Source organism: Vulpes lagopus, chromosome 3, assembly GCF_018345385.1.
Source record: "Vulpes lagopus strain Blue_001 chromosome 3, ASM1834538v1, whole genome shotgun sequence".
Classification (NCBI taxonomy): Eukaryota; Metazoa; Chordata; class Mammalia; order Carnivora; family Canidae; genus Vulpes; species Vulpes lagopus.
Window position 1 is genome coordinate 21,545,208 of NC_054826.1, and position 6,650 is coordinate 21,551,857.

Genomic DNA, 6,650 nt, shown 5'->3' on the forward strand with positions numbered 1-6,650 from the left:
GTAATTTGTTTGGTTGTAGAGATGAAGGCTAACTAAGTTCCACACAGACATGTGAGAGACCCTCAGATCATTTTAACATATGTTTCTGTCATATCTGATTTTCAAAAATATTGCTTGTATGCCTCTACTTAACTGCTTTCCCAGTTTGTTTTCAATATCTCCTTGAGATCACCTGAAATGGCCCACAGAAGGCTGCCATCAGCAGTTTTAGTGCACCATAATATATATCCATACATAGGTATACATAAATGCCCAAATGCAAATATTAAAGCAACCATCTACAAATGTTAGCCATGTGTCAGGTATAATAATTCAAAGTTCAAAAAAATAGCTGGGGACGCCTGGGTGGCTAGGTGGTTGAGTGGCTGCCTTTGGCTCAGGGCATGATCCTGGAGTCTTGGAATCCAGTCCCCTATCAGGCTCCCTGCATGGAGCCTGCTTCTCCTCCCTCTTCCTATGTCTCTGTCTCTCTCTCTGCCTGTCATGAATAAATAAATAAATTCTTTAAAAAAAATAGCTGGGTCCAAACTGTGTTTTTGGCAGATGGTATAAGTTAAGCTTAACTGCTGGGATGGGTACAGGTTTTCATTAAAGCTTTTCTTTTTTTTTTTTAGATTTTATTTATTTATTCATGACACACACACACACACACACACACACACACACACACACACATGGGGGAGGGGCAGAGACATAGGCAGAGGGAGAAGTAGCCCCCCTCAGCCCCTACCCCTCCACCCAGCAAGGAGCCCAATGCAGGACTTGGGACTCCATGCGGCACTGGATCCAGGACTCCATCTAGACCCCCAGGATCATGCCCTCAGCCAAAGGCAGACATTCAACCACTGAGCCACCCAGGTGTCCCTTCATTAAAGCTTTTTAATATACTGTTATATTTTTCGAGGAACTTATTTTCGGAGCTTTTGTTTTTTTAGAAATTTTTGTATACTAATAAGAGAATGCATTCCTTTGTCTTGGAGAGGTTTGGGATTCTCTTTCTTTCTCTTTCTTTTAGATTTTATTTATTTATTCATAAGAGACACAGAGATGCAGAGACTTAGGCAGAGGGAGAAACAGGCTCCCTGCAGGGAGCCGGATGTGGGACTCAATCCCAGGACCCCGGGATCTTGACTTGACCCAAAGACAGATGCTCAACCACTGAGCCACCCAGGTGCCCCTGGATTCTCTCTTTTTAAGAGTTTCCCTGAAACAGACTTACTTATCAAAGTTAATGGTTCCCCCAAGTGGCTGCTGCAACTTCAAACTATCCACAAGTTTACCCATTTTCCAAAAAGGCACAAGATTCTGCTCCAAGTTTTGGATTAGGTGGAACCCATTTCCTAAGACAACAAATCAGCAGGGAACCCAGGAATATTCCACTGCCCCTAAACCCAGGAAAGCAAGGGCATTCTCTCCTTACAGACAGGAGTGTGACTTACCAAAAAGCAAGGAAATTGCTCAGTCAGTTGCAGAGGTCACCATACAGGGAATGGAGCCTGGATTTGGGAGAGATCACCTGGAACTCCAGGATCAGCAAGGAAGCAGTGAGTCCTATGGACTCCACAGGTACAGCACTCAGTTACTCACTGGACTCCGGGTTCCTCGGGGTCTTTTCCAAATCCCACTTCTGGCGCCAGTCGCTGCACACAAATTTTTACCAAAAAGTCAATATAAATATTTTCGTGAGTAAGAAGCAAACTGTTCATAATGAAGGAAAATTCAAGGGCAAAGGTGGTCTGAGCTTCAGGGCTTTACTGTTACAGGGTGGTTTCTAAAATGATAGTGAGGAACCTGCCCTTTACAATGATTGGTTCTTACAGTGGAGGTTTCCAGGTGGCTGGGGGTTGATTAAGTGATTCTGAGACCGTATTGGAAAGATATGCTTCATTTATGAAAACCAGACACATTTATAAGAAATAACCCAAGTTTTGCTCATGTTCATGGCATCAGTTAGTTTAATTTGCTTATGTGGCTAATTGTTAGGTTTGCTTGGGAGATTTTCAAACCTAGTCTCTATTTTATTATATTTTAGCACCTCGAAAGACAAAAGCAGCCCTGACATCCAAGAGCTCGATGTTGCTGTGTATGATGCCTGTGTTGCCATGAGTTAGCTTGAGAATCACAGGTAGGCACTGGTGTTCTTAGGTTGAATATAAACAGTTTCCTAGAATATCACCATCACACAGGGTCATCCTGTGCCAATAATAAAGACAAAAATACCCTCTATTCATATCTGATCAGAGGCAAAAATGTGAATATTATCCTAACCACAAACAGAAACAAAGATGCCTGTCTTCGATGATACCAAGTGGACTGTCTTTTTTTAATTTAATTTAATTTTTTACCAGTTTTAGGCATGCTCTCTGTCTGGACTTTGATCCTTCCAGAGAGATTAATTAAGATATTGAATCATCCGGGGTACCTGGATGGCTCAGATGGCAGAGCACCTGACTCTTGATTTCTGCTCAGATCATGATCTCAGAGTCCTGGGACTGAGCCCCACATAAGGCTCCCTACTCAGTGGGGAGTTTGCTTGAGGATTCTCTCTCTCTCTCTCTCTCTCTCTCTCTCTCTCCCTCTCTCAAATAAATCTTTAAAAATATATTAAATCATAAAATTACCCCTGACTCCACACAGGGATATAATGCAGAGAAAAAGTTGCTTGCTGAAACCCTCTACAGGGTCAGTAAACAAGCCCCATCACATCCTATAACATGTCAAAACCCTCATATTGAGGCACCTCATGGTTCCCCCATGGCATAAGTTCATCTTGTGTAATGAGTAATAAACCAACTTATTCAACTGCACGTGTATTCCTGGTGGTCTTTGCCTGGAGCACATTGACAATTAAGGAATTAATGAAATCAATATATACCAAGGGCTTAAGGAATTAATGAAATCAGTATATACCAAGGACATTAGCGGTTCTTTATTTAAGTAGTTTGATCTTTCTGATTGGCTTTTATTTCAAATGAAAGCATATAAGAAAGGAAAGGCCTAAAGTTGAAGTGGACGCATTGCCAGGAATTTGTTTTTATTTTGACCTTTCCTCCTAGGTTTTAAGAATAATACTTTTATTCTTTGGGGAATATACATCATGTATTTAAACTCATTGGTAGGGGTACCCGAGTGGCTCAGTTGGTTGAGCATCTGCTTTTGGCTGAGGTCATGCCCCCAGGGTCTTGCTGGGAGTCTGCTTCTCCCTCTCCCTCTGTTCCTCCTCCCCCCTCCCCACCTTGTACTTTCCCTTACTCTCTCTCTCTCTCAAATAAATAAACAAATAAACTCATTGGTAAAGAAAGCTTGACCTGCTATGTGATGAGGCTATGTATAGTGTTTTTTTTATCAATTTTTAAAAATTGTTGATATTCCACACTCTAAATTATGACCATTTTCAGTATGTTGGAATACTTTTTAAAATTTGCTTATTCAGGGATCCCTGGGTGGCGCAGCGGTTTAGCGCCTGCCTTTGGCCCAGGGCGCGATCCTGGAGACCCGGGATCGAATCCCACGTCGGGCTGCCGTTGCATGGAGCCTGCTTCTCCCTCTGCTTGTGTCTCTGCCTCTCTCTCTCTCTGTGACTATCATAAATAAATTTTAAAAAAATTGCTTATTCATGAGAAACAACACAGAGAGGGAGAGGCAGAGACATAGGCAGAGGGAGAAGCAGGCTACCTGCCAGGAGCCCAATATGGGACTCCATCCCGGATCCCAGCATTATGCCCAGAGCCGAAGTCAGATGCTCAACTGCTGAGCCACCCAGGTGTCCCTGTTGGAATACTTTTATAGGGGCATGGTTCTTGGGGTGCCTGGGTGGCTCAGTTGGTTGAGCATCTGCCTTTGGTTCAGGTCATAATCTCAGGGATGGAGGGAGCCCTGCACTGGGCTCCCTGCTGGTGGTGGGGGAGCTGCTCCTCCCTCTGCCTCTGCCTCTCCCTCTGCTCCTGCTGTCTCTCATTCTCTCTCAAATAAATAAATAAAATAAAGATCATTTTTTTTTTTAAAGAAAACAGTTCAAGAGGAAAATTTACTTCATAAGAATCTTTATGCTACCTGTTTGATCAATATTTCTATATTGTTCTTTAAAATGTTGTACCAAATTAAAAAAACCACTTGCTCAAATGACAGGTGTCTCCCCACTCCCAAGTATCCTCCCTCCTGCCTGCCACTTGCCAGGCTGTACACCTATACTCCCCTGGTGCCTTAAACATTTCCTTTCTCAAACCTACCACTATATCTTTGCTTATTGGTGTGGATTTTAATATGAATTTGAATCATATGATCTGAGCCTCATATGTACAAACATAATAATAATATGTATATGATAAAGGTGTATTGGGCCCAGTGCCTGGGAAAATTAGAAATGATGCTGGCAGTGTGCCTAGCATAACACTTGAAACACAGGTGAGTTCTCTAATGGACAAAACTACTTAGAACTACCCAGAATGGCCTCACTTGGCCAGTCCTTCCACTTCTTCCTTGCCTGTGTACCACTTTAAACTCTATATTCAGTTAGAAAGCATCACATTCCTGTCAGTTTTCACTTCTAACCGTTTTTATTTTTATTTTTTTAAAGATTTTATTTATTTATTCATGAGACACACACACACACAGACAGAGAGAGAGAGAGAGAGAGAAAGAGAGAGAGAGGCAGAGACACAGGCAGAAGGAGAAGTAGGCTCCATGCAGGGAGCCGGATGTGGGAATTGATCCCTGGTCTCCAGGATCACACCCTGGGCCTAAGGTAGGCGCTAAACTGCTTAGCCACCCAGGGATCCCTAATTCTAAAATAGATAATCAGAAAGAGAAGAATGGAAGATTCTTTCTTCTTTCTTTTCTTTTCTTTCTTTCTTTCTTTCTTTCTTTCTTTCTTTCTTTCTTTCTTCTTTCTTTTTCTTTCTTTCTGATTTTATTTATTTGAGAAAGAGAGAAAGCACAAGCAGAGTGAGCTGCAGGCAGAGGGAGAGGGAGAAGCAGGCTCCTCGCTGAGAATGGAGCCCAATGCGGGCTCCATCCCAGGACCCTGAGACCAAGACCTGAACCCAAAGCAGACCTTTAACCACTCAACCGGACTGAGCCACCCAGACACCTGGGAAGATCTTTCTTAAAGCAGAATTCCACTGGACAAATGTGTAGAGAGTGCTACCATTGGAAAATCATTTTGCAACCAGTACATTAAAAGTTTATTTGGACAGGAGTTGCCAAAGGATACTAAATATGGAGGGGGGACTTTAATGAAAACAGAATATTTGCATTATCTCAACTTGTCTGCCTTCAGACTGCTTATTAGTTGTAGGGTAGGGGTGGTGGGGATTGTAAGTCTGCAGTGGAGACATCATATAACACCTTGTTGGCATTATGAGAGTTAACACCGCCAGTGGGAGGCACACAGAGATTGTATACTTTCAAGTGTGATGCTTTGAAATTACACAAAATCCCTTATACAGTATTCAAGCCAGAGATGCATAATGCCAATCTAATTGTAAGGAAACATCAAACAAATCCAAATTGAGGACTATTCAGTAGAATAACTGGCCCTATTCTAGAAACTGTCAAGGCCATGAGAGAGTGGGGAACTCTTCTGTCTTAAACAAGAAAGAAGAAGCAGGATAAATAAATGCAACATTTGATTCTGGACTGGATTATGAACTGGAGGAATAAGTACGACATTAAGAATATTTTTGGGGGGCTCAGTGGTTGAGCATTTGCCTTTGGCTCAGGGTGTGATCCTGGGTCCTGGGATATAGTCCTGCTTCGGGCTCCCTGCATGGAGCCTGCTTCTCCCTCTGCCAACGTCTCTGCCTCTCTCTCTGGTTCTCTCATGAATCAGTAAATAAAATCTTAAAAAAAAAAAACATTTTTGGGAAAATTGACAAAATTGGACTCTGGAGTTTAGATTACATAAAAGTATAGTATAGAGGTTAAATGTCCTGAATCTGATAATTGTACTGTACTTAAGGAAGAGCCTTAAGTAAGGTACCACTGAAACCTTAACCTATAGCTGGACATATTACATGCAAATTGTGTGTACATGTGCCTGAGAGACTGAGAAAGAGTAAGAAAGAGACAGAGAGAGAGATCAAATGTGGCACATTGAAAACTGAGGCATAGGAATAAAAGGTATGTTGGATTTCTATATTCTATTCCTGCAAAGTTTAGATTATTTCCAAGAGAAAATCTTTAAAAAGTCAGCTTCGTGAGCGCTGGGGAGGCTCAGGTGGTTAAGCAGCTGCCTTGGGCTCAGGTCAGGATCTCTGGGTTTGAGTCTGGAGTAGGGCTCCCTGCTCAGCCTGCTGTCTGCTTCTCCCTCCCTCTCCCCCTCTGATACCTCCCCACCCCTTGTGCTCTGTCTCTCTCTCAAGGAAATAAGATTTTTTTTTTTTTTTACAGAAAAGTCACCTTAACTCCTAACTCTGGGAAAGGAACTAGGGGTGTTGGAAGGGGAGGTGGGCGGGGGATGGGGGTGACTGGGTGAGGGGCACTGAGGGGGGCACTTGATGGGTTGAGCACTGTGTGTTATTCTATATGTTGGCAAATTGAACACCAGTAAAACATAAATTTATATTTAAGAAGTCACTTTAGCTACCTATACTCATCATCTCCCCCTTTCCCTTCCCAGCCTCTCCTAAACCTCTACAATGGGATTTTCA